Here is an 11,159-nt window from a genome sequence, read left to right as displayed (position 1 = left end):
GGGGAGTCGCTTCCCAAGCAGTGAAGAAGGTCTGCAGGTGTCTATCTTTCTCTCCCCCTCTCTGGCTTCCCCTCCTCTCTCCATTTCTCTCTGTCCTATCCAACAACAATGACAACAATAATAACTACAACAATAAAACAAGGGCAACAAAAGGGAATATATATATATATGTATATATATATAAATGTCTTGTGCCTTGTATGATGAGATAATGAAGTCTACTTTCCTCAGGTAAAGACTAAGACTCAGAAGAAAGTTTCTTGCATTAACCTCTGCATTGCCAGGCATCCCTGTCTTTGTACCTGGAAGCTCTCGGTAGTACCCACTAGCTCCATGTTTCCTGGTATTGGCCCAACCATTGCACATAGAAATGGTGGAGGAGGGGCCAGGTGGTGGCACACCTGGTTGAGCACACATGTTACAGTGCATAAGGACCCAAGTTCAAGCCCCTGGTCCCCACCTGCAGGGGGAAAGCTTCACAAGTGGTGAAGCAGTGCTGCAAGTGTCTCTCTGTCTCTCTCCTCTATTCCCTCTCAATTTCTGACAGTCTCTATCCAACAAATAAAGATTAAAAAAAAAAGTTAAAAAAAAAAAAAAAAGAAATGGTGGAGGAGAGGACTGGGGAGACAGCATAATGGTTATGCAAAAGCCTTTCAAGCCTGAGGCTCTGAGGGCCCAGGTTCAATCCCCAGCATCACCATAAGCTGGAACTGAGCAATGTTCTGGTCTAGAAAACAGAACAAAACCAAAAAAAAAAGAAAAAAGGAAAAAGAAATGGTGGAGGAGAAACACCTTGTCCTGGCACAGAATTTGCCCAGTTGGCATCTGAAGACAGGGAAATCTTGGGAAGACACCAGGGCTGACCAGAGGTAAGTGGAAAGATGCTGATAACCTCTAAAAGGGGAGAGAGAACAGCTGGGTAGATGGCTAAGCTGACAGAGCATTGGATTTATATGTCTGCAGTTTCTAGTTTGATTCCCCAGCACTGCATGTACTGGAGTGATACTCTGGTGTCTCTCTTTCTAGCTCTATCCCATATGTAATAAATAAAATAAATCTTCCCAAAAAAAGATTTCCTTTGTAACTATTTGCAGTGAACATGGACTTTTTGTTTTGCCTCCAGGGTTATTGCTGGGGCTCAGTGCCTGCACCACGAGTCCACTGCTCCCGCAGGCTATTTTCCCCCTTTGTTGCCCTTGTTGTTTATTGTTATTATTATTGTCATTGCTGTCATTCTTGTTGGATAGGACAGAGAGAAATCAAGAGAGGAGGGGAGACAGAGAGGGAGAGAGAGAGAGACAGACACCTGCAGACCTGCTTCACCACTTGTGAAGCAACCCCCCTGCAGGTAGGGAGCGGGAGGCTTGAACCAGGATCCTTACACCGATCCTTGCGCCTTGCACCATGTGCGCTTAACCTGTTGCACTACCACCCAGCCCACAGCACTGAAACTTATTCACACGTGGCAAAACAATGCACTATCCAAGGGAGCTCTTTCATCAGCCTGGTGAAAATGTGCATTTTCATTGTTTGTTAGTTTGATTACCAGCAGGGTTATCACTGGGGCTCAGAGCCTGCCTTATAAATCCACTGTCCCTGGTGGCCTTTTTTTTTAATAGGACAGATAGAAATTGAGAGGGGCAGGGAAGATAGGGAAAGAGAAAAAGAGACACCTGCAGACTTGCTTCACTCATCATGAACCTTCTCTCCTTCAGGTGGGGAGCTCAAACCTGGCTTCACTCATGGTAACATTTACACTTAACTGAGTACACCACCACCCGGCCCTTTGATTGTATTTTTACAATTTCTTGGTGTCGTTTAGTTTTTGTAAGATTTGTTTCTATTTTATTTTTTATTTTGGACAGAGATAGAATTTGAGAGAGAAGGGGAGATAAAAGAGAGAGACCTGCAGCACTGTTTCATCACTCATCTTCCCCCCGTAAGTGGGGACCAGGTGCTTGAACCCAGTTCTTTATCCTCTGTAATGTGTGTGCCTACCAGATCTGTCACTGCTTGACCCAAGATTATTTTTTTAAGCTTTATTTGCTTATTAATGGTGTTGGGGGTTGGTGGGAGGAGAACCAGAGCGTCACTCTAGCACGTGCTATGGCAGGGATCGAATTCAGGACCTCATGCTGCTGAATCCAGCACTCTAGTCACTAAGCCACCTCCAAGGCCACTATTGAGTTGTCAGTACTTATTTATTGGGTAAACAGAAATCTAGAGGGAAGGGAAATGTAGAAAGGGAGAGACCACCCGCAGCAGTGCTCCACCCCCTGCAGATGAGGACCAGGCACTTGAGCCTGGGTCCTCGTGCATTGTAACACGAACACTCAGCCAGGTGCCTCACTTCCACTCTAGCCTTCCACTAGTGAGATTTTAATATCACAGTTTCACAGAAAAAGAAGCTACTGAGTAGTGAAATCAAGTTGCATAGCTCAAGTTCACAAAGCAGGCATCAGAATTAGCACTAGAAGCCCATGTCCTCTGACCCTGTTAGGTCATCTTAGTACTCAGTTCCAATTGTTTTGGCCCTTTGGTTGGCCTTCAGCTCTCTGGTTTTCAGGATTCCCTAATTTTATTCAAGGGTAATTGACATGTCTGTCTATTTCCTCATGCTTAATGGGAGATATGTATGAAAAGAAAGCGGGGATAGGGCAGAGCCAAGATGGCGACTGAGAAGGAGCTACTGGCCTGAGTCCCGACAACAACTCCTGGAAACACCCCCAGGTTCCAGATGCCATCAGGATGGCGGCCAGGCTTCCCTGGACTGAAGACCCCACCAATGCATCCTGGAGCTCCGCTTCCCCAGAGCCCTACCCTACTAGGGAGAGAGAGAGGCAGACTGGGAGTATGGACCGACCAGTTAACGTCCATGTTCAGGGAAGCAATTACAGAAGCCAGACCTTCCACCCTCTGCAACCCACAATGACCCTAGGTCCATGCTCCCAGAGGGATAGAGAATGGGAAAGCTATCAGGGGAGGGGATGGGATATGGAGATTGGTGGCAGGAATTGTGTGGAGTTGTACCCCCCTATGATTTTGTTAATGTCTCCTTTCTTAAATAAATATTAATAAAAATAAATAAATAGAAAAGAAAGCGGGATGGTCCGGGAGGTGGCACAATGGATAAGACATTGGACCCTCAAGCATGAGGTCCTGAGTTCAATCACCGGCAACACATGTACCAGAGTGATGCCTGGTTCTTTCTCTCCTATCTCATTAATAAATAAAATATTTTTTAAAAAAGAAAACAAGAGAATATTAAAAAGAAAGGAAGGAAGGAAGAGGAGAGAATAACAAGGGGATTGAAGCAGTCCAAGTGAGAGGGCATTCGTTTATTCATTCAGTAGATTAGATTTCCTCCCCACCAAGCTTATCACTGGGCTCAGTGCCTACATGATGAATCCATTGTTCCATGGCCATTTTTCCTTATTTTATCTTATTTTATTTTGATAGGACAAAGAGAAATTGAGATGGGAGAAGGAGAAAGAAACCTGCAGCAGTGCTTTACCACTTGTGAAGCTTACCCCCCTGCAGATATGGACCTGGGGTTTGAACCCAGATCCTTGTGCATGATAATCTGTTTGCTCAACTAGGTATCCCATCACCAGATGCCCAGTAGATACTTTAAACAACTTCACTTGATCACTGTCTTTTTCCTCCACTAATTTTTTTTTTTTATTTTTGCCTCCAGTGTTATTGCCTACACCAAGAATCCTGGAGGCCATTTTTTCCATTTTGTTACCCTGGTTGTTTTTATTGTTGTGGTGGTTATGATAGAACAGAGAGAAATAGAGAGAGGAGGGGAAGACAGAGAGGGGGAAAGATAGACACCTGCAGCCCTGCTTCACCGCCTGTGAAGTGACTCCCCTGCAGGTGGGGAGCTGGGGGCTCGAACCCGGATCTTTTCCCGCGTCCTTGAGCTTTGCACGACGTGATCTTGACCTGCTGTGCTACCGCCTGAGTCCCTCCTCCACTAAAATTTAAGCTCCTTTGAATCTTTTCTTTCTTCCTGCTATAACCCTAGCAACTATGCCATTGCTTTTCACATAAAGTTGTTTAAAGTATCTACTGGGCATCTGGTGATGGGATACCTAGTTGAGCAAACAGATTATCATGCACAAGGATCTGGGTTCAAACCCCAGGTCCATATCTTTCTCTCTGTCCTATCATAACCACCACAACAATAAAAACACCCAGGGTAACAAAAGGGAAAAAAATGGCCTCCAGAATTCTTGGTGCAGGCAATAACACTGGAGGCAAAAATTAAAAAGAAATTAGTGGAGGAAAAAGACAGTGATCAAGTGAATAAAGTTCTTTTTCCTCCAGTTTGTTATAACTAAATGTTTATGGGTATGTCTCAAGTTTGGTAACACTTAACTTAACGGTCAAAAGTGTAACCCTACAGCTACACTATTACCAGACAAGGTAAAAATTAATTTGTTAAGGTAACTAACTGTTTAGGTAAAAGTCTAAATGTTTAATGTGACTATTCATTCCCAAAACTAAAATGTATAAATTTTATATACAGGACACCTTTGAAGGGCCCCCAAAGGTGCCCTGTAAACTATCTTGTGGAAATTAATCCACAACAGATATGGCATCAATTTGGCACTGTAAACATTAAAATCATTGTCACGAATATGCGTTAACTCTCTAAGCAATTTGAGTCTGTTTAAAATACATATTTTAGCTAAAATTGGTCTCAAGATCCTGCGGTAGAGGCTGCTATAGGAGGTCACATTAGATGACCTTTAAATAAAATCATAAAGAGATTTTAAATCAATTATAATCATCGAGGTATCAACTATAACAAATCCATAACTTGTTACAAGTTCAAATTAACCACGAGAAGCAGATTGTTTGTGTTTCTTTCACAGGAATCCCGGAAAAACCATCTGAACCCCTGCACACCCTGACGTCACCCACTAGATGGCACGACTACAGTGGCACTCCCCCCAAAACCCTAGATGTCACTCAACGCGATCTGAAGAACCTGATACACAGACTCCAAGGACAGAACTTTCTTAATGCCTGGTGTAACAAGGACCCGCATAAGGATCCTGGTTCAAGCCCTGGCTCCCCACCTGCAGGGGAGTCGCTTCACAAGTGGTGAAGCAGGTCTGCAAGTGTCTTTCTCTCCCCCTCTCTGTCTTCCCCTCTTCTTCTTCTAGTGTTTGCCCTTCTTCCGTAGCCAGTCAACAGTGTCAGGTTGAGCCTGATGTAAAGTTTCGAGACCTCCTTTGAATCTGGAGAGGTGGTAGTCATTGACTATGTGGGTCATAGTCTGTCTGGAGCCGCAGGGGCAGTTCGGATCGTCTCTGGCTCCCCAGCGATGGAACATAGCGGCGCACCGGCCATGGCCTGTTCGATAGTGATTGAGGAGGGCCCAATCATAAAATGCTAGGTCAAAGCCGGGTGGACGCTTGCAGGGGTCTGTGATGAAGTGTTTGTTCTTTACCTCAGCTGACTGCCAACTCTGTTTCCAAGAGTCTGGAACAGAGAAGTTCAGTGTAGGTGTAGGGGACCAGATTGGGTGACGAGACGTCAAGCGTTGGACAGGGTGGGCAAAGATATCCGCGTATATTGGCAGGTCCGGTCGAGAGTAGACGTGGGAAATGAACTTAGATGATGCCGCATCCTGACGAATATCTGGTGGGGCAATGTTGCTAAGAACTGGCAGCCATGGAACCGGGGTGGAACGGATGGTTCCAGAAATCATCCTCATGGAGGAATATAATTTGGAGTCGACCAAGTGGACATGGGGGCTACGGAACCATACTGGGGCACAGTATTCTGCAGTGGAATAGCATAATGCCAGAGATGATGATCGTAGTGTGGAAGCGCTCGCGCCCCATGAGGAGCTGGCCAGTCTTGCAATGATGTTATTCCTCGCGCCCACCTTTGCTGCAGTTTTTATGAGATGTTCGTGAAATGACAGGGTGCGATCGAGAGTAACGCCAAGATAGACTGGCTGGGCTTCATGCCGGATTCTCGTATCGCCAAGCTGCACATTAAGCTCACGCAAGGCCGAGGCATGGTGTAGATGGAAAACAGATGATACATACCGTTTTTGCAGTGCTAGGAATTAGTCGCCATTTTTTACAGTAATCAGATATCAGAGACATGTCTTTCGTGAGTGTTTCCTCGAGGATGTCGAACTTGGATGCCTGAGTTGCACGGCAGATGTCATCGGCGTAGATGAACTTCCTTGAAGAAGTTTCTGGGAGGTCATTGATGTAAATATTAAATAGTGTAGGAGCCAGAACAGAGCCCTGGGGGAGGCCACTTGAGACAAGTCTCCATCTGCTAGACATGTCACCCAGATGCACCCGGAATCTTCTGTTTTGGAGAAGAAACAATATAGTGTTGGCCACCCATGGAGGCAGGCATCTTGAGATCTTGACTAGGAGACCACGGTGCCAGACCGTGTCATAGGCTGCTGTGAGATCAACAAAGACAGCACCCATCTTTAAATTCTTCTGGAATCCATTTTCAATGTAAGTTGAGAGGGCCAGGGCTTGTTCGCAGGTAGATCTTCCTGGGCGGAAACCAGCTTGGGCGGGTGATAGGAATTTCTCTGTAAGAGGAGAAATACGCGGGAGTCGGGCCATAGCGCAGTGGGTTAAGCGCAGGTGGCACAAAGCACAAGGACCAGCATAAGGATCCCGGTTCGAACCCCGGCTCCCCACCCGCAGGGGAGTCACTTCACAAGCGGTGAAGCAGGTCTGCAGGTGTCTATCTTTCTCTCCTCCTCTCTGTCTTCCCCTCCTCTCTCCATTTCTCTCTGTCCTATCCAACAACGACAACAACAATAATAACTATAACAATAAAACAACAAGGGCAACAAAAGGGAATAAATAAATAAAATAAATATTAAAAAAAAAAGAGGAGAAATATGTGACAGAAGCAGCCTCTCAAGTAGTTTGTAACACATGGAGAGGAGAGAAATTGGTCTATAGCTGGCGGCCAGCGTTGGGTCTTTCTTTGTTTTCAAAACTGCTATTATCTTCGCACGACGCCAAATTTTGGGCATAGATTCAGATTCCAAGATGTGGGACAGGAATGAAGTGAGCCACTTCTTTGCTGCGGGGCCCAAGTTAAGAATGAGTTCTGGGGTGATGTTATCATAGCCAGCAGCCGTTCCCGGTTTAACCCTCTTCAAAGCATCTTCCAGTTCAGACAGTGTAAAGGGAGAGAGTTTTGGAGATGGACAAGATAAACGGAAGTGGGATGACCACTCATGGGAAATTTCTCTTTCCAGACTGGGTCGATCTTAGCACGTCCAACTTGAGTTAGGTGACTGGCCACTGAGTTTGGAGATACGGGAGGATGAGAGACGGGAGGGGGTTGGCTACCGGCACCCAGACTATGAAGAAGCTTCCAGGCCTTCCTACTTGAGTGGGTGAAGTTCAGACTTTCCGTAAGTTGTTGCCAGAGGGCTTGGTGTGCTGCATCCAGGGAGGCAATGAGATGGTCGGCCACATCTGGGTCGCCCGACTCATCATACTGCTTTAGTAGTTGCTCGCATTCAGCATCAAGACAAGGCGTATAGTTAGCACGTCTCCCATGAGGAATGGCTTGGGAAGCTGCTTTGAAGATGGCTTGGTGGAAGCGCCTATAGGAATCTTCAGAGGGGATAGAGTTAATTGGAATTGCAGGAATAGGTTTGTTGGTAAGATCACTGAACAGACGCCAGTTTGCTTTCTGAAAGTTCCATCTTAGTTTCTCCGAGCACAGAATCAGTGGGAGCTGGAGACCAATGTGGATGATAGCTGGGCGGTGATGACTGTTTGGGAAGATCTTGAGAACTTGTCTTGTAGCGGGAAAGGCTTGGCCGTTGACTGTGCTAATCCAGCACAGGTCGGGTGACGAGTCTTTATTCCATCTAGCACTGTGAAAAGAGCCTGGCTGTTTGGGATCGTATAATAGGGAGAGGTCATTTGCTGAATGTCTTCCCCTCCTCTCTATTTCTCTCTGTCCTATCCAACAACAACAACAATAACAATGGGGGGGGGGTGTGATGGCCACCAGAAGCAGTGGATTCACAGTATAGGCACCGAGCCCCAGTGATAACCCTGGAGGCAAAAAAGAAAAAAAAATTAAAGCGCAAGGACCCTGTAAGGATTCCGGTTAGAGCCCCGGGCTCTCCACCTGTAGAGGAGTTGCTTCACAGGCGATGAAGCAGGTCTGCAGGTGTCTATTTTTCTCTCCCCCTCTCTGTCTTCCCCTCCTCTCTCCATTTCTCTCTGTCTTATCTAACAATGACGACATCAATTACAACAACAATAATAACTACAACAATAATTAAAAAAACAACCAGGGCAACAAAAGGAAAAATAAATATTTTTTTAAAAATTTAAATATTTATTTATTTACAAGGAAGGGACCAGAGCATCGCTCTGGCAGCTGTGATGCCAGAGATCAAACTCAGTACCCTACACTTGAAAAGTTCAAAGCCTTATCCATTAAACCATCTCCCAAGCCACAAACTTACTTAATTAATTAATTAATTTATCTATAACCAGAGCACTGCTCAGCTCTGGCTTATGGTGGTACAGAGGATTGACCCTGGGACTTTGGATCCTTAGGAAGGAGAGTCTCTTTGCATAACCATTATGCTATCTACCCCTGCCCTTTATTTTTTAGTAAAAGAGAGAACCAGAGCATAAGTGTAGTACATTCAATACCAGGAATCAAAAGCAGGACATCATACTCTTAGGTCTAGTGCTCTAGACATTATACCACGTCCTGGGCTACAAATATGAGATTTTTAAAATTAAAAAAATAATAATGAATATGGAAAACTGGGAAATGTTATGCATGTACAAACTATTGTGTTTACTGTTGAATGTAAAACATGAATTCCCCAATAAATAAATAAAATAATAATAATAATGATGATGAAACAAACTTCAGAGTGAGGAACAGCTTTAAAGCTACAAAACAGAATCTAAATCCAAAAAAAAAAAGTATGGATAAATTTTATTCCATATGGGGAGATAAGAGGTTGTACTTAACGACAACATCAATAACAACAACAACAATAACTACAACAATAAAACAAGGGCAACAAAAGGGAAAATAAATTTTAAAATTTTAAAAAGAGGTTGTACTGTGTCAACAACTGTTGTTTAAATTAATAAAGTGGGGGAAGTTGATTTCATAAGCATCTATTGCTTTGGTATGTTAAAAAGAGAAAGAAAAAAGGAAGAAACAAGCAAGGAAGGAAGGAAGGAAGGAAGGAAGAAAGACAAAGTCAGGAAACTGGGAGAAAATATTTGCAACTAAGTTTACAGAACGATGATTTCCTTGATATATAGTGAGCTTCTATGAAAACCTTTCAGAGTGGTCTGGGAGTGCGGGCGGTAGCGCATTAAGCACACATGGCGCAAAGAGCAAGAACTGGTATAAGGATCCCGGTTTGAAACCCCGGCTCCCCACCTGCAGGGGGGTTGCTTCACAAAGGTGAAGAAGGTCTGCAGGTGTCTATCTTTCTCTCCCCCTCTCTGTTCCCCCTCCTCTCTTGATTTCTCTTTGTCCTATCCAACAACGACAGCAGCAGCAACAACAACAATAATAGTAACAACAACAACGATAAACAACAAGGGCAACAAAAGGGAAAAAATGGCCTCCAGGAGCAGTGGATTCGTAGTGCAGGCACCGAGGCCCAGCAATAAGCCTGGAAGAAAAAAAAACAACAACAAAAGAGTGGTCTGGGGAGTCAGGAGGTAGCGCAGCGGGTTAAGCGCAGGTGGCGAAAGTGCAAAAGAATCCCAGTTCGAGCCCCTGGCTCCCCACCTGCAGGGGAGTCGCTTCACAGGTGGTGAAGCAGGTCTGCAGGTGTCTATCTTTATCCCCCTTCTCTGTCTTCCCCTCCTCTCTCCATTTTTCTCTGTCCTATCCAACATCGACGACATCAACAACAATAATAACTACAAAAATAAAACAACTAGGGCAACAAAAGGGAATAAATAAATATTTTTTAAAAAAGAGTGGTCTGGAAGGTGGCACTGGACTTTTCAAGTATAAGATCCTCCTGAGTTTGAGCCTCAGCATCTCATGTGCTAGAGGGATGTTCTAGTTCTCTCTCCTACACCTAAATCTTTTTTTTTAATTTTTTAAAATATTTATTTATTTATTCCCTTTTGTTGCCCTTGTTGTTTTATTGTTGTAGTTATTATTGTTGTCATTGTTGGATAGGACAGAGAGAAATGGAGAGGGGAGGGGGAAGACAGAGAGAGGGAGAGAAAGATAGACACCTGCAGACCTGCTTCACCGCTTGTGAAGCGACACACCTGCAGGTGGGGAGCCAGGGCTTGAACCAGGATCCTTATGCGGGTCCTTGTTACACCTAAATCTTTAAAAGAAAAATGGACAAAAGAAATAAAGACCCAGAAAAACATGTTTCTCAACCATAGAAAATATGCCTCACTACATTCAAGATAACTACACTTAAGATAATTATACTATCCTCAGATGCCCTATTTCATCTATAAGACTGATAAAGATCACAAAGCTTGACTAATGTTGACAAGGAGATGGGGAAACCATTACTTACAGAGGACAATTGAGCAATATTTGTTCAAAAACACACAAGCCAACACCTTTCGACCCAACTATCCTGCTTCTAGGAATAGATCCTACATACAATTATCTATAAAATTACATGCTGTAAGAGTTATAACAAGATTTAAATATGTCTTAACATTCTTCACTATAGCACTGGTTAGACTGGGGAGTGGGAAACTACAAAGAATGACACAGGAGATGGCTCAATGAGTAAACATATTATCATGTATAAAATGGTATATTGAGCCATTCAAATAGTCCCAAGGAGGAAAAAACAGTCCAGAGGAGCTCAGTTTGTACTCTTTTTTAAATTATTTTTTCCTTTACTGGAAGAATTAATGGTTTACAGTTGATAATAAAATGCAGTATTAGGTACATGTGTCACATTTCTGTTTTCCACATAACACACAAAGCTCCCCTCCTTTTGTACTTTTTTTTTTTTTTTTTTTAAACTAGAGTACTGCACAGCTCTGGCTTCTGGTGGTACACGACATTGAACCTGGGACTTTGGAGCCTCAGGCATGAGTCTCTTTACATAACCATTATGCTATCACTCCTGTTCTCCTTTTGTACTCTTAAGGGAT

Source organism: Erinaceus europaeus, chromosome 13 (genome assembly GCF_950295315.1).
Source record: "Erinaceus europaeus chromosome 13, mEriEur2.1, whole genome shotgun sequence".
Lineage (NCBI taxonomy): Eukaryota > Metazoa > Chordata > Mammalia > Eulipotyphla > Erinaceidae > Erinaceus > Erinaceus europaeus.
This window is presented reverse-complemented; position numbering follows the sequence as displayed.